We start from the raw sequence: 17500 nt of genomic DNA on the forward strand, positions 1-17500 counted from the left end.
CGCGCCCTGGTGCGCACCAAGGAGCGCTCTGAAGTGTGCTCCAAGGTGCGGCGTGCACGAAGTCGGAGCCCGGTTTGCCCCGGGTGTGCACCTCGGGTGCGCACCTCGCGTGCACCTTCGCTGCGGTGGGCACCTTGGCTGGGTTGCGCGCCTTGGTGGGCACCATGCAGTGCACGAAGTCGGAGCCCGGATTGCCCCGGGCGCGCACCTCCGCCAGGGTGGGCACCTTGGTGCGCACAACTTGCCTGGGCTGCGCACCAGGAAGGGCTCAAGATGGCACCCGCGTTCCGTTTTTTTCACTATCTTTCAGAACGGAAATTTTAAAATCTCGTTTTTTTTTGCCTTTTCTGGAAATTAGTGAAGGCAGCGCATCAAAGGTGCGCAACGCTGGTGCGAACCTGGGAGCGCTCCGATGTGTGCTCCAAGGTGCGGCGTGCACGAAGTCGGACCCCGGTTTGCCCCGGGTGCGCACCTCGCGTGCACCTTGGTGCGCACACCTTGGCTGGGTTGCGCGCCCTGGTGGGCACCATGGTGCGCACCAAGGAGCGCTCCGAAGTGTGCTCCAAGGTGCGGCGTGCACGAAGTCGGAGCCCGGTTTGCCCCGGGTGCGCACCTCGCGTGCACCTTCGCCGCGGTGGGCACCATGGCGTGCACGAAGTCGGAGCCCGGTTTGCCCCGGGTGCGCACCTCGCGTGCACCTTCGCCGGGGTGGGCACCTTGGTGTGCAGACCTTGGCTGGGTTGCGCGCCCTGGTGGGCACCATGGTGCGCACCAAGGAGCGCTCCGAAGTGTGCTCCAAGGTGCGGCCTGCACGAAGTCGGAGCCCGGTTTGCCCCGGGTGTGCACCTCGGGTGGGCACCTTGGTGCGCATGCCTTGCCTGGGCTGCGCACCAGGGCGGGCTCAAGATGGCACCCGCGTTCCTTTTTTTTCACTATCTTTCAAAACGGAAATTTTAAAATCTCATTTTTTTTTGCCTTTTTCTGGAAATTAGTGAAGGCAGCGCATCAAAGGTGCGCACCTCGCTGCCCACCACGGTGCGCAACGCCGGTGGGCACCCGGGAGTGCTTCGAAGTGTGCTCCAAGGTGCTGCGTGCACGTTGTCGGAGCCCGGTTTGCCCCGGGTGCGCACCTCGCGTGCACCTTCGTCGGGGTGGGCACCTTGGCTGGGTTTGCCCCGGCTGCGCTCCGAAGCGGGGTTATTGGAGCGCCGCCTCTTTTTTTGTCGGAGCGTTTGGTGGGGTTTCTCGCATTGGCTCTTCCGAGGCCCGGTTGCCACCCTGGCGCGCACGAAGTCGGAAGTAGGGTTAATTGCCCGGGTGCGCACCTTTGCCAGGGTGGGCACCTTACCTGGGCTGCGCACCAGGGCGGGCTCAAGATGGCACGCGCGTTCCGTTTTTTTCACTATCTTTCAAAACGGAAATTTTAAAATCTCCTTTTTTTTTTGCCTTTTCTGGAAATTAGTGAAGGCAGCGCATCAAAGGTGCGCACCTCGCTGCCCACCTTGGTGTGCTCTGAGGTGCGCACCCGGGAGCGCTACGAAGTGTGCTCCAAGGTGCGGCGTGCACGTTGTCGGAGCCCGGTTTGCCCCGGGTGCGCACCTCGCCTGCACCTTGGCCGGGGTGGGCACCTTGGCTGGGTTTGCCCAGGGTGCGCTCCGAAGCGGGGTTACTGGAGCGCCCCCTCTTTTTTTGTCAGAGCGTTTGGTGGGGTTTCTCGCATTGGCTCTTCCCAGGCCCGGTTGTTGGGTGCGCTCCCACCCTGGCGCGCGCGAAGTTGGAAGTTGGGTTAATTGCCCGGGCGCGCACCTTCGCCAGGGTGGGCACCTTGGTGCGCACACCTTGGCTGGGCTGCGCACCAGGGCGGGCTCAAGATGGCACCAGCATTCCCTTTTTCTCACTATCTTTCAAAACGGAAATTTTAAAATCTCGTTTTTTTTTTGCCTTTTATGGAAATTAGTGAAGGCATCGCATCAAAGGTGCGCACCTCGCTGCCCACCTTGGTGTGCTCCGAGGTGCCCACCACGGTGCGCAACGCCGGTGCGAACCCGGGAGCGCCCCGATGTGTGCTCCAAGGTGCGGCGTGCACGAAGTCGGACCCCGGTTTGCCCCGGGTGCGCACCTCGCGTGCACCTTGGTGCGCACACCTTGGCTGGGTTGCGCGGCCTGGTGGGCACCATGGTGCGCACCAAGGAGCGCTCCGAAGTGTGCTCCAAGGTGCGGCGTGCACGAAGTCGGAGCCCGGTTTGCCCCGGGTACGCACCTCGCGTGCACCTTCGCCGGGGTGGGCACCTCGGCTGGGTTGCGCGCCCTGGTGCGCACCAAGGAGCGCTCCGAAGTGTGCTCCAAGGTGCGGCGTGCACGAAGTCGGAGCCCGGTTTGCCCCGGGTGCGCACCTTCGCCGCGGTGCGCACCATGGCGTGCACGAAGTCGGAGCCCGGTTTGCCCCGGGTGCGCACCTCGCGTGCACCTTCGGCGGGGTTGCGCGCCCTGGTGGGCACCATGGTGCGCACCAAGGAGCGCTCCGAAGTGTGCTCCAAGGTGCGGCGTGCACGAAGTCGGAGCCCGGTTTGCCCCGGGTGCGCACCTCGCGTGCACCTTCGGCGGGGTTGCGCGCCCTGGTGGGCACCATGGTGCGCACCAAGGAGCGCTCCGAAGTGTGGCGCTCCGAAGTGTGCTCCAAGGTGCGGCGTGCACGAAGTCGGAGCCCGGTTTGCCCCGGGTGCGCACCTCGCGTGCACCTTCGCCGCGGTGGGCACCATGGCGTGCACGAAGTCGGAGCCCGGTTTGCCCCGGGTGCGCACCTCGCGTGCACCTTCGCCGGGGTGGGCACCTCGGCTGGGTTGCGCGCCCTGGTGCGCACCAAGGAGCGCTCCGAAGTGTGCTCCAAGGTGCGGCGTGCACGAAGTCGGAGCCCGGTTTGCCCCGGGTGCGCACCTCGCGTGCACCTTCGCCAGGGTGGGCACCTCGGTGCGCACACCTTCTCAATGTTTTCTTGCCTTTTCTGGAAATTGGTGAAGGCAGCGCATCAAAGGTGCGCACCTCGGTGTGCTCCGAGGTGCGAACCCGAGAGCGCTCCGAGGTGCCCACGAAGTCGAAAGTCGGGTTAATTGCATTGTTTTCCCCGGGTGCGCTCCGAGGTGCGCAACATCGGCGCGCACCAAGGAGGGCTCCGAAGTGTGCTCCAAGGTGCGCACGATGGCGTGCACCTCTGGTGCGCACGATTCGGAGCTCGGTTTGACCGGGGTGCGCACACCTTGGCTGGGTTGCGCACCTTTTGTGCGCTCCAAGGTGCGCACGAAGTCGGAGCTCGGTTTGCCCCGGGTGCGCACCTTCGCCAGGGTGCGCACCTTGATGCGCACGCCTTGGCTGGGCTGCGCACCTTGGTGGGCGCCATGGTGCGCACCTTTCGTGCGCTCCAAGGTGCGCACGAAGTCGGAGCTCGGTTTGCCCCGGGTGCGCACCTTGGTGGGCGCCATGGTGCACTCCGAGGTGCCCAAGATTGGTGCGCACCAAGGAGCGCTCCGAAGTGCGCTCCAAGGTGCGCGCGAAGTCGAAAGTTGGGTTAATTGTCCGGTTTGCCTCGGGTGCGCACCTTGCGTGCACCTTCGCCAGGGTGGGCTGGGCTGCGCACACCTTGGCACCACCGCGTTTCCTTCATTTTAAATTTTTTTTTTTTACAATCTCTCAAGTGGGAAATTCTATAATCTCAACTTTTTTTGCCTTTTCAGGAAACTTTTGAATGGAGCGCATCATTGGTGCGCTCCGAAGTGTGCTCCAAAGCTCTCTCCAGCTGCGTGCACCTGCCCCGGCCGCGCACCCGGCCCCGCCCAGCTTCGCTCACCTGTCCCGGGCGTCTGGTGCGGAACCTTAGAGTAAGAAACATCACCGTGCACCTTGGCCAACGTGCGCGACTCGACCGAGCGCGCACTGGCCGAGGTGCACACCGATTTCACCTGGGTGCGCGCGCAGCACCTCGGGCGCACCGGGGTGCGCGCACAACGCCCGGGTTGCACCGTGGCCTGTGTGCTCGGGGCGCCTCGGGTGCGCGCTCGGTGTCGCCCCCCGCGCGCGCGGTAGTGCGGGCAGCGCACCCCGGCCCGGCCCGGCCCCGACGAGAACGCAAACGGGCAAAAGGTTTATTCAAATAGCATTGCGACGCCCGGCGAAAAACTAAAAAAGGGTGCAACACCGGGACTTCCCGGGAGGTCACCCATCCCAGTACTACTCCGGCCCAAGCGCGCTTAACTGCGGAGTTCTGATGGGATCCGGTGCACTAACGCTGGTATGATCGCACCCGTTATGAGCTTGTCGCAGTGTGTACTTAGCAAACCGCGACCCACGTGCGAATCCACCCCGGCCACCCACCCCCGTCGAGGTGCACACCCTCCCTCGCGAAGTGCGCCCCGTTCGCCAAGTGTGAGCCCTGCCCGGGTGCGCGCACCTTGCTAGGGCGTCGGGTGTGCACCCGGCCCGGCCTACGTGCGTGCACCTGGAGGGGGCGTCGTGTGCGTGCAGTGTCCCGTCTGCAACGCGGTGCCCACACACCACCTCGGGCGCAACGACCTGCGCTCACATGTGGGCCGAGTGCACCTTGGTGCATGTTCGGGGCGCCTCGGGTGCACGCTCGATCTTGCCCCGGTGCACCAAGGCGCTCGGTTTGCCCCGGGTGCGCACTTGGTGCAAGGTGGGCACCCAAAATAGGGATCAAGCACCAAAACACAAGTTTCGGGATGCAAAATGGGACCCAAGGACCACAAATGCGTTCCAAGACCCATGATGGGTCCACGAGAACAAAAATGTGTTCCGAGACTTAATAAACAAATATTGGGTTTTAGGAGAAGAAACATGCTCTGATGCCCAAAACGAGAATCGACCCCGAAAAGGCCACAGGCCAAAAGTGGGATGCGAGACAAAAAAAAATGGGACCCGAGGACCAAAATTGGGTTCCCAGGTCGAAGACAGGGCAACCGGACAAGAAACGACCTCTAAGGCTCGAAATGAGTCCCGACGACTAAAACTTGACAAGAAGCACCCATCAGGCACCCAACTCGACACCCATGGGATGCCGACCCACCCGGGCTTCCACCTAGCACACCTTGGCACCCACCCACCCTCGCACCCAACCTCGCACCCAACTTAGCACCTTTGAACCCACATTGGCACTCACCCTGACCCTGGCACCTTGGAACCCACATTGGCACTCACCTTGACCCTGGCACCCACCTTTGCACTCACCTTGGGACCCACCCTGGCTCCCACCTCGGCACCCACCCAGACACCCACCTTGGTTCCTTGGCACCCACCTTGGATCCTTGGCACCCACCCCGACACCCACCTTGGCACGCAACTTGGCTACTTGCCACCCACCTTGGCTCCTTGACGCCCACCCCGACAACCACCCCGTGACCTACCCTGGCTAGGGTTGGTGCACACCCACCCTGGTGCCCACCTTGGCACCCACCCTATGACCCACCTTGGCACGCACCTTAGTACCCACCCCGTTACCCACCCTAGGACCCACCCCGTGACCCACCTTGGCCAGGGTGGGTGCACCCACCCTGGTGCCCACCTTGGCACCCACCCATCCTAGCACCCAGCCTGTGACCGGGCTTGGAACCCAACCTTGCACCCGCACCCGTCTTGGCCAGTGTGGGTGCGCACCCATCCTGGCACCCACGTTGTGACACACCCTTTAACCCACGCACCCTAGCACCCACGTTGGCACCCACCTTGGAACCCAACCTAGCAACTTGGCACCCACCCCGTGACCCACCTTGGCATCCACCATAGCAGTCGCCGACTTGGCACCCACCTCGGCACCCACCTTGACACTTGTGGACCCACCTTGCCACTCACCCTAGCATCGACCCATCCTAGCACCCACCCTGGCACCTTTGCACCCTAGCACTCACCCATCCTAGCACCTAACCTGTGACCCACCTTGACACTCACCCTCGCACCCACCTTGGAACCCAACCTAGCACCCACCCACCCTGACACCAACCCTAGCACCTACCCACCCTTGCACCCACCCTGTGACCCATCTTGGCACCCACCCATCCTACCACTCAACCTATCACCCACCTTCTCACCCACCTTGGCATCCACCTTAGCACCCACCCACACTGGCACCTTGGCACCCACCTCGGGCAAGGTGGGTGCACACCCACCCTGGCACCCAATTTAGAACCCACCGAGCATGTTACCCACCTTGGCACCCACATTGCAGCCCACCCTAGTACCCACCCTATGACCCACATTGGCATCCACACCCTAGCACCCAGGCACCTCGACACCCGCCTTGACACCCACCCTAGCACTGAACCTGTGACCCACCTTGGAACTCACCCTAGAACCCACCCACCCTGTGAACCACCTTGGCATCCACCTTAGCACCCACCCACCTTGGCACCCACTCTAGCACTCACCCATCCTAACACCCAACTTGTTACCCACCTTGGCACCCGCCCTCGCGTCCACCTTGAAACCCACCCTAGCACCCACCCACGCAGGAGCCCACCTTGGCACCCAACCTAACACCCACGCATCCTGGCACCCAACTTGTGACCCACCTTGGAACCCACCCTAGTACCCACCTTTGAACCCACTATATCACCAACCCACCTTGGCACCCACCCTATGACCCTCTTTGGAATCCACCCTAGCACGCACCCACCCTGGCACCCACCATGGAGCGCACCCTAGCACCCACCCACCTCGGCACGCACCTCAACACCCACCTTGGTGTGCGCACTGCGCCAACCTCTCAAAGACCCTATGTGGTGCGCTCCAAAGTGTACACCTTTGGTGCGCTCCAAGGTGCGCACCTTTGGTGCACACCGAGGTGCACACCAAAGTGTGCACCGAGGTGAGCACCAAAGTGCACTCCAGGGTGCACACCAAGGCGTGCACCTTTGGTGCGGTCAATGCAAACGAATTCGGAAGTTGGGGTCGATGTCCTAATCGCTGCTGCAGACTACACGTATGAGAATCGGACAAATAGCTTTATATAGGGGAGGTGTTGCGTTTGATGGGTCGACTCCCCTGGTTGTGTGCACTGCACCAACTTCAAAGACCCTGTCTTGTTTAAGAAGTCAAAAGTTGGGGTGGATGTCCTAATCATTGCTGCAGTCTACGCATGTATGAGAATCAGACAAATAGCTTATATAGGGGAGGTGTTGCATTCGGTGGGTTGACTCCCCTGGTTGTGCGCACTGCGCCAACCTCAAAGACCCCGCATAGCAGAAGAAGTCGGAAGTCGGATTTTGGTGAGCACCAAGGCGTGCACCTTTGGTGCGGTCAACGCAGACGAATTCAGAAGTTGGGGTGGATGTCCTAATCGTTGTTGCAGGCTACACATGTATGAGAATCAGACAAATAGCTTATATAGGGGAGGTGTTGGGTTTGATGGGTCAACTCCCTTGGTTGTGCGCATTACGCCAACCTCAAAGACCTTGTTTTCGTTAAGAAGTCAAAAGTTGGGGTCAATGTCCTAATGGCTCCTGCAGGCTACACATGTATGAGAATCGGACAAATAGCTTATATAGGGGAGGTGTTGGGTTTGATGGGTCGACTCCCCTGGTTGTGCGCATTACGTCAACCTCAAAGACCTTGTTTTCGTTAAGAAGTCAAAAGTTGGGGTCGATGTCCTAATTGCTCCTGTAGACTACACATGTATGAGAATCAGACAAATAGCTTATATAGGGGAGGTGTTGGGTTTGATGGGTTGACTCCCCTAGTTGTTCGCATTACACCAACCTCAAAGACCTTGTTTTCGTTTAGAAGCCGAAAGTTGGGGTCGATGTCCTAATTGCTCCTGCAGGCTACGCATGTATGAGAATCAGACAAATAGCTTATATAGGGGAGGTGTTGGGTTTGATGGGTCGACTCCCCTGGTTGTGCGCATTGCGCCAACCTCAAAGACCCTGCATTGCGGATGAAGTCGAAAGTCAGAGTTTGGTGTGCTACAAGGTGTGGTCGAAGGTGCTCACCTAGGTGTGCACCTTTGGAGCACAGGAAAAGTGCCCTCCAAAAGTGCGCACCTTTGGAGTGCACAAAAGTGCCCTCCAAAAGTGCGCACCTTTGGAGCGCAGAAAAGTGCCCTCCAAAAAGTGCCCTCCAAAAGTGCGCACCTTTGGAGCGCAGAAAAGTGCCCTCCAAAAAGTGCCCTCCAAAAGTGCGCACCTTTGGAGCGCAGAAAAGTGCCCTCCAAAAAGTGCCCTCCAAAAGTGCGCACCTTTGGAGCGCAGAAAAGTGCCCTCCAAAAGTGCGCACCTTTGGAGCGCAGAAAAGTGCCCTCCAAAAAGTGCCCTCCAAAAGTGCGCACCTTTGGAGCGCAGAAAAGTGCCCTCCAAAAAGTGCCCTCCAAAAGTGCGCACCTTTGGAGCGCAGAAAAGTGCCCTCCAAAAAGTGCCCTCCAAAAGTGCGCACCTTTGGAGCGCAGAAAAGTGCCCTCCAAAAAGTGCCCTCCAAAAGTGCGCACCTTTGGAGCGCAGAAAAGTGCCCTCCAAAAAGTGCCCTCCAAAAGTGCGCACCTTTGGAGCGCAGAAAAGTGCCCTCCAAAAGTGCGCACCTTTGGAGCGCACAAAAGTGCCCTCCAAAAGTGCGCACTTTTGGTGCGCACCAAGGCGCTGGTTCGGTCGTTGCAGGCGAGTTCGGAAGTTGGGGTCGATGTCCTGAGCGGAGGTGCAAACTACACAGGTGTCGGAATCGGACAAATAGCTTATATAGGGGAGGTGTATGCTTCGATGGGTCGACTCCCCAGGTTGAGCGCACCGCGCCAACCTCAAAGACCCTACGGTATGGATGAAGTCGGAAGTTGGGTCCGATGACCAATTCGATTAGTAGGTATGCTCATGAGGTCGGAATTTGGGTCCGATGACCTGCCATGTGCAGGAAGGCGAATGTTGACACTGTGCGTTGCAAGGTGCACACCAAGGCGCTGGTGCGGTCTTTTTAGTCGAGTTCGGAAGTTGGGGTCGATGTCCTGATCGGAGGTGCAAGCTACACAGGTGTGGGAATCGGACAAATAGCTTATATAGGGGAGGTGTATGCTTCGTTGGGTCGACTCCCCGGGTTGAGCGCACCGCGCCAACCTCAAAGACCCTACGGTATGGATGAAGTCGGAAGTTGGGTCCGATGACCGATTCGATATGTAGGCATACTCGCGAGGTCGGAATTTGGGTCCGATGACCTGCCACGTGCAGGAAGGCGAATGTTGGCACTGTGCGTTGCAAGGTGCGCACCAAGGCGCTGGTTCGGTCGTTGGAGGCGAGTTCGGAAGTTGGGGTCGATGTCTTGATCGGAGGTGCAAACTACACAGGTGTGGGAATCGGACAAATAGCTTATATAGGGGAGGTGTATGCTTCGTTGGGTCGACTCCCCGGGTTGAGCGCACCGCGCCAACCTCAAAGACCCTACGGTATGGATGAAGTCGGAAGTTGGGTCCGATGACCGATTCGATATGTAGGCATACTCGCGAGGTCGGAATTTGGGTCCGATGACCTGCCATGTGCAGGAAGGCGAATGTTGGGACTGTGCGTCGCAAGGTGCGCACCAAGGCGCTGGTGCCGTCGTTGCAGTCGAGTTCGGAAGTTGGGGTCGATGTCCTGGTCAGAGGTGCAAACTACACAGGTGTGGGAATCGGACAAATAGCTTATATAGGGGAGGTGTATGCTTCGATGGGTCGACTCCCTGGGTTGAGCGCACCGCGCCAACCTCAAAGACCCTACAGTATGGATGAAGTCGGAAGTTGGGTCCGATGACCGATTCGATACGTAGGCATATTGGCGAGGTCTGAATTTGTGTCCGATGACCTGCCATGCGCAGGAAGGCGGAATTTGGGTCCGATGACCGAGTTGATGGCGTGCCATGCGCAGAAAGGCGGAATTTGGGTCCGATGACCGAGTTGATGTTGATGGCCCGCCATGCACAGGAAGGCGGAATTTGGGTCCGATGACCGATTTGAAGGCGTGCCATACGCAAAAAGGCGGAGTTTGGGTCCGATGACCGAGTTGATATTGATGGCCCGCCATGCGCAGGAAGGCGGAATTTGGGTCCGATGACCTGACATACGCATGGAGTCCGACTCGGGGGCCGATGTTCGATTCGATGACTTGCATTGTGGGTAAAGTCGGAAGTTGTGGTCTTTGACCCGATTCGATGACCAGACTTCGGCTGCTTGAGAATCGGACAAATAACTTATATAGGGGAGGTAGTGTTCTCGAGCATCCTCCCCCCGTGCCCGTTTATGTCGATTGATGCTGGTGCTCGACTGGTTGGAGCGCTCGGATGCAAAAATCTTGCACCAGGATTTATCGATTGTGATGGACACGGCAAGTCTCCTGATTGCTATGCAGGAGCTCATCGTGAATCTCTATGCGGCCTTGGTATGGACTCGACCTGCGGAATGGTTCGGCAATGGTAGTCGCTCCAACACGTCCTTGCAATGGCCACAGAGGTGATTCGACTAGAGCTCCAGTCTAGCTTTTGGGTTGCTTGGCGGACTGGTATAGCCGCGATCGAGTTCCGGCCATGAACGTTTTAGATAGCTCTTGGGCTTTCTGGGACGGAAGTCGGAAGTTTGGGCTGTTGTCCGATTTGATGACCATTCTTCGGATGTGTGAGAATCGGACAAATAACTTATATAGGGGACTGTGTTGTCTCACGCAGCCCCCTCCGTGCCCCTCTATCTCGACCGATGTTGGTGCTTGAAAGGGTTGGGATCGCTCGGATTTATAAACGTGCACCACCATTTGTCGAGTGTGAGGGACGCGGCAGGTCTCCTAAATGCTATGCGGGCGCTCTCTGAGAATCTCTATCCGGCCTCGACACAGACTAGTCTTGCTGAATGGTTTGGCACTGGTAGTCGATCCAACACGTCGTTGTTGTGGCCGCCTAGGCGATTCGATTCGAGCCCCCGTCTAGCTTTTGGGTTGCTTGGCGGATTTTGCCCTATCCGCAAGTGAGCTCGGTCCCTAAACGTTCGAGAAACCCGATTGCTATGCGCCGACTCTCTTTCTTGCGAGCCTCCATCTAGCTTTTGGGTCTCTACGGAACGGAAGTCGGAATCTGGGACCGTTGTTTGATTCGACGAGGCAGACTACGGTTGTGCGAGAATCGGACAAATAACTTATATAGGGGAGGTGTTGACTGGAGCATTCTCCCCCGTGCCCCTCTAACTCGACCAATGCTGGCGCTCGAACGGTGGTAGCGCTCGGATTTTCATTGAGCGCCAGCATTGGTCGATTTAGAGGGGCATGCGAGATTCCCGAATGCTATGCGAGGGCTCTAACGGAAATGTCTATTGGTTTCGGTATGGATGCAATTGCGAGTGGTTCGGCAAAGGTAGTCGTTCCGATGCGTCCATGTCGTGGCCAAATCGATAATTCGATTTGAGCCCTCGTATAGCATTTGGGTCTCTCGATGTGATTCCGCATTCCAGTCCCTTTGGGCACTGCTTGAGCCGCATCCCAGGGGGTTCCCTTCCCAATAATCTGCCTCGCAACCCGATTGCTATGCGGTGAGGCTCCTCGGCCGCCTCGGAACTATCTGTGTATCAGACGCATCGCGGGATAAGGGGTTGGCAACGGTAGTCGCCCCAAGCGCGTCCGATGCTTGGACCATTCCGAGGCGGCCCTGAAGCCTCTTCCGTCTAGCCGTTGGGTCCTTCTCGCCGCATCCCTCGCCTCGCACCCCGATTGCTATGCGGTGAGGCTCCTCGGCCGCCTCGGAACTATCTGTGTATCGGACGCGTCGCGGGATAAGGGGTTGTCACTGGTAGTCGCCCCAAGCGCGTCCGATGCTTGGACCATTCCGAGGCGGCCCTGAAGCCTCTTCCGTCTAGCCGTTGGGTCCTTCTCGCCGCATCCCTCGCCTCGCACCCCGATTGCTATGCGGTGAGGCTCCTCGGCCGCCTCGGAACTATCTGTGTATCGGACGCGTCGCGGGATAAGGGGTTGTCATTGGTAGTCGCCCCAAGCGCGTCCGATGCTTGGACCATTCCGAGGCGGCCCTGAAGCCTCTTCCGTCTAGCCGTTGGGTCCTTCTCGCCGCATCCCTCGCCTCGCACCCCGATTGCTATGCGGTGAGGCTCCTCGGCCGCCTCGGAACTATCTGTGTATCGGACGCGTCGCGGGATAAGGGGTTGTCACTGGTAGTCGCCCCAAGCGCGTCCGATGCTTGGACCATTCCGAGGCGGCCCTGAAGCCTCTTCCGTCTAGCCGTTGGGTCCTTCTCGCCGCATCCCTCGCCTCGCACCCCGATTGCTATGCGGTGAGGCTCCTCGGCCGCCTCGGAACTATCTGTGTATCGGACGCGTCGCGGGATAAGGGGTTGTCACTGGTAGTCGCCCCAAGCGCGTTCGATGCTTGGACCATTCCGAGGCGGCCCTGAAGCCTCTTCCGTCTAGCCGTTGGGTCCTTCTCGCCGCATCCCTCGCCTCGCACCCCGATTGCTATGCGGTGAGGCTCCTCGGCCGCCTTGGAACTATCTGTGTATCGGACGCGTCGCGGGATAAGGGGTTGTCACTGGTAGTCGCCCCAAGCGCGTCCGATGCTTAGACCATTCCGAGGCGGACCCGAAGCCTCTTCCGTCTAGCCGTTGGGTCCTTCTCGCCGCATCCTTCGCCTCGCACCCCGATTGCTATGCGGTGAGGCTCCTCGGCCGCCTCGGAACTATCTGTGTATCGGACGCGTCGCGGGATAAGGGGTTGTCACTGGTAGTCGCCCCAAGCGCGTCCGATGCTTGGACCATTCCGAGGCGGACCCGAAGCCTCTTCCGTCTAGCCGTTGGGTCCTTCTCGCCGCATCCCTCGCCTCGCACCCCGATTGCTATGCGGTGAGGCTCCTCGGCCGCCTTGGAACTATCTGTGTATCGGACGCGTCGCGGGATAAGGGGTTGTCACTGGTAGTCGCCCCAAGCGCGTCCGATGCTTGGACCATTCCGAGGCGGACCCGAAGCCTCTTCCGTCTAGCCGTTGGGTCCTTCTCGCCGCATCCCTCGCCTCGCACCCCGATTGCTATGCGGTGAGGCTCCTCGGCCGCCTTGGAACTATCTGTGTATCGGACGCGTCGCGGGATAAGGGGTTGTCACTGGTAGTCGCCCCAAGCGCGTCCGATGCTTGGACCATTCCGAGGCGGACCCGAAGCCTCTTCCGTCTAGCCGTTGGGTCCTTCTCGCCGCATCCCTCGCCTCGCACCCCGATTGCTATGCGGTGAGGCTCCTCGGCCGCCTTGGAACTATCTGTGTATCGGACGCGTCGCGGGATAAGGGGTTGTCACTGGTAGTCGCCCCAAGCGCGTCCGATGCTTGGACCATTCCGAGGCGGCCCCGAAGCCTCTTCCGTGTAGCCGTTGGGTCCTTCTCGCCGCATCCCTCGCCTCGCACCCCGATTGCTATGCGGTGAGGCTCCTCGGCCGCCTTGGAACTATCTGTGTATCGGACGCGTCGCGGGATAAGGGGTTGTCACTGGTAGTCGCCCCAAGCGCGTCCGATGCTTGGACCATTCCGAGGCGGCCCCGAAGCCTCTTCCGTGTAGCCGTTGGGTCCTTCTCGCCGCATCCCTCGCCTCGCACCCCGATTGCTATGCGGTGAGGCTCCTCGGCCGCCTTGGAACTATCTGTGTATCGGACGCGTCGCGGGATAAGGGGTTGTCACTGGTAGTCGCCCCAAGCGCGTCCGATGCTTGGACCATTCCGAGGCGGACCTGAAGCCTCTTCCCTCTAGCCGTTGGGGCTTTCTCGCCGCATCCCTCGCCTCGCACCCTGATTGCTATGCTGTGAGGCTCCTCGGCCGCCTTGGAACTATCTGTGTATCGGACGCATCGCGGGATAAGGGGTTGGCAGTGGTAGTCGCCCCAAGCGCATCCGATGCTTGGACCATTCCGAGGCGGCCCTGCAGCCTCTTCCGTCTAGCCGTTGGGGCCATCTCGCCGCATCCCCCACCTCGCACCACGATTGCTATGCGGTGAGGCTCCTTGGCCGCCTCGGAACTATCTGTGTATCGGACGCATCGCGGGATAAGGGGTTGTCACTGGTAGTCGCCCCAAGCGCGTCCGATGCTTGGACTATTCCGAGGCGGCCCTGCAGCCTCTTCCGTCTAGCCGTTGGGGCCATCTCGCTGCATCCCCCACCTCCTCGGCCGCCTCGGAACTATCTGTGTATCGGACGCATCGCGGGATAAGGGGTTGGCAGTGGTAGTCGCCCCAAGCGCGTCCGATGCTTGGACTATTCCGAGGCAGCCCTGCAGCCTCTTCCGTCTAGCCTTTGGGGCCATCTCGCCGCATCCCTCGCCTCGCACCCCGATTGCTATGCGGTGAGGCTCCTCGGCCGCCTGGGAACTATCTTCGTATCGGACGCATCGCGGGATAAGGGGTTGTCACTGGTAGTCGCCCCAAGCGCGTCCGATGCTTGGACTATTCCGAGGCGGCCCTGTGGCCTCTTCCGTCTAGCCGTTGGGGCCATCTCGCCGCATCCCCCACCTCGCACCCCGATTGCTATGCGGTGAGGCTCTTCGGCCGCCTTGGAACTATCTTCGTATCGGACGCATTGCGGGATAAGGGGTTGTCACTGGTAGTGGCCCCAAGCGCGTCCGATGCTTGGACTATTCCGAGGCGGCCCTGCAGCCTCTTCCGTCTAGCCGTTGGGGCCATCTCGCCGCATCCCCCACCTCGCACCCCGATTGCTATGCGGTGAGGCTCCTCGGCCGCCTTGGAACTATCTTCGTATCGGACGCATCGCGGGATAAGGGGTTGTCACTGGTAGTCGCCCCAAGCGCGTCCGATGCTTGGACTATTCCGACGCGGCCCTGTGGCCTCTTCCGTCTAGCCGTTGGGGCCATCTCGCCGCATCCCCCACCTCGCACCCCGATTGCTATGCGGTGAGGCTCCTCGGCCGCCTTGGAACCATCTTCGTATCGGACGCATCGCGGGATAGGGGGCTGTCACTGGTAGTCGCCCCAAGCGTGTCCGATGCTTGGACCATTCCTAGGCGGCCCTGAAGCCTCTTCCGTCTAGCCGTTGGGGCCTTCCCGCCCCATCCCTCGCCTCGCACCCCCGATTGCTATGCGGTGAGGCTCCTCGGCCGCCTTGGAACCATCTGTGTATCGGACGCATCGCGGGATAAGGGGTTGGCACTGGCAGTCGCCCCAAGCGCGTCCGATGCTTGGACCATTCCGAGGTGGCCCTGAAGCCTCTTCCGTCTAGCCGTTGGGGCCTTCCCGCCCCATCCCTCGCCTCGCACCCCGATTGATATGCGGTGAGGCTCCTCGGCCGCCTTGGAACTATCTGTGTATCGGACGCATCGCGGGATAAGGGGTTGGCACTGGTAGTCGTCCCAATCGCATCCGATGCTTGGACCATTCCGAGGCGGCCCTGCAGCCTCTTCCGTTTAGCCGTCGGGGCCTTCCCGCCGCATCCCTCGCCTCGCATCCCGATTCCTATGCGGTGAGTCTTCTCGGCCGCCGCGGAACTATACCTGTTATTGCTACTGCATCCTTCGGCTGGTAACCTCCTCTGCCGCCTTGGAACGTTCTCTTTGTCGGACGCGTCGCGGGATAAGGGGTTGGCACTGGTAGTCGCCCCAAGCGCGCCCGATGCATAGACCGCTCCGAGTCGACCTTGCTTTCAGCCTCTCACATGCATAGACCTCTCTGAGTCGACCCTGCAGCCTCTCACGTTTAGCCTTTGGAATCTCGCCTCACAACATGATTGCTATCCTTGATGCATCCCTTGCCTCGAGCCCTGATTGCTTTCTTGGCTGCATCCCTCCTCTCCTCACAGCCCGGTTGTCATCACTGCTTCATCCGTCGCTTCATGCATTCTGGCTGCTGGGCCCTTCCCACCGCACACCTCGATTGCTATCTCTTCTGCATCACACACCCCGATTGCTATCTCTGCTACATCCCTCGGCTCTCACTTCTGCATCCTTCGCCTCACACCTCGATTGCTATCAATGCTGCATCCGTAACCTCACACCCCGATTGCTATGCGGGGAGGCTCCTTGGCCGCCTTGGAAATTTCTGTGTGTCGGACGCACCGCGGGATAAGGGGTTGGCACTGGTAGTCGCCCCAAGTGCGCCCGATTCTTAGACCGCTTCGAGGTGACCTCGTAGCCTCTTTCGTCCAGGCTTCCTGCCTTCAACGCCCTTTTTACACCTCGATTGCTATGCGCGGGCTCGTTGGCGTCTATCACCTCTCTGCGAAGAGTGGCACGATGATTGTTGGGGTAAATCGTAGCAGTCCGATCTCTGGCCTTGGGCCATTGTGAGGGCTGATCGATTTCCTGTGCGCATCTCGTGTTCGCCCAGTAACAGACTCGACGACTTGTAATCGGTCTTGTTCCCGATTGTTCCTGGAGGTAGTCTTCGGAACTCTTGGATTTGACCTGTCACTCGAACTGTCCTCTTCCGAGGATGCTTGTGTGTGTGTGCTTGTGCCATTTCCTTGGCGGTATTAACGAGATATTAAAGAGCGGAGTGAGCGCCTCGCCCAGCTATGTTTGGGGCTCTCACTCCCTTACCCGGTGTGCGACCGCTTTGCACGTAGGTTGCGGAGCATCGCGACTCTTTCGATGTTTGGCGGTTGTCTTCCGGTGATGCGTTGGTCCCGAAGTGCACGTTACTAGCATTTCTGCCATTGTTCTCGATCTTTGGCACGTTCCTTCGTTGCAATTGGATATATATCTCCGTTTATACGCGCAGGCTTCTCCCGCCTATTCAGCGCTGTCCCACTCTCAGCACTCTCGTGGTCTCCTTGGCTTCTCTCTCCCGTGAGCGAGCTCTCTTCTCGAGTCTTTTCCATGTCCCATGGAGGTTGCCTTGCGAAATTCGGGCACACAAACGTGACCGGATAAGAGCGGAATTGCCTATGAGGAGAAGCTCACCTTAGGGAGCAGCAATGCCGAGTGTTTCGACAGAGGGTAGAGGGGGCGTTGTTTGGGCGGTTGCACAAAAGAGTGCTACGTTTGCACTGAAGGTTGCTTCTTCGTCTCCGACGAACTCTTCGAGGCAAAAAAGCTTGTTTACGGGGTCGAGGTGGGACTGTTCGTGCGAGTTGCGCCACCAAAAGTGCGTAGGGGGCATATACCTGGGAAATGGATGTCTCTGAGTGGCCTTACTCGGTCGCGTGCACGGTGCATTCTCTAACGGCAGGACTGTCGCGAGCATGTGCGGTTCGGATGTTTTCGGGTAAAGGGTTCCGTACGGGATGTTCTTCCCAGGCTCCTGTGAACCGAGACTCTGCATCGTCATGCTCCGGCTCCCGTGGGTGCTTCATGCCTCGTCGAGCTGTTTGTCGTGGACGATTAAGGCCGAGGCCTTCCTTCGAGAGGGGAATTGTTCAGGCTGGTCGAGGCGGGATTGTTCGTGCGGGGTGCACCACCAAAAGTGCGTAGGGGGCATATGCCTGGGAAATGGATGTCTCTGAGTGGCCTTACTCGGATCGCGTGCACGGTGCACAGTCTCACGGCATGACTGTCGCGAGCATCGACGGTGCGGTGGTTTT

At 59.7% G+C, this 17500-nt stretch overlaps 1 non-coding gene across 1 annotated transcript; it reads right to left on the bottom strand.

Annotated features, from left to right (window-relative positions):
• Positions 1-4177: 4177 nt before the first annotated feature.
• LOC131867271 (5S ribosomal RNA) lies at positions 4178-4296 on the bottom strand. The gene has a single exon (XR_009365830.1). It is a non-coding gene; the product is annotated as a 5S ribosomal RNA (ribosomal RNA).
• Between the last annotated feature and the right edge of the window lie 13204 nt (positions 4297-17500).

Source organism: Cryptomeria japonica, unplaced genomic scaffold, assembly GCF_030272615.1.
Source record: "Cryptomeria japonica unplaced genomic scaffold, Sugi_1.0 HiC_scaffold_167, whole genome shotgun sequence".
Taxonomy (NCBI): domain Eukaryota; kingdom Viridiplantae; phylum Streptophyta; class Pinopsida; order Cupressales; family Cupressaceae; genus Cryptomeria; species Cryptomeria japonica.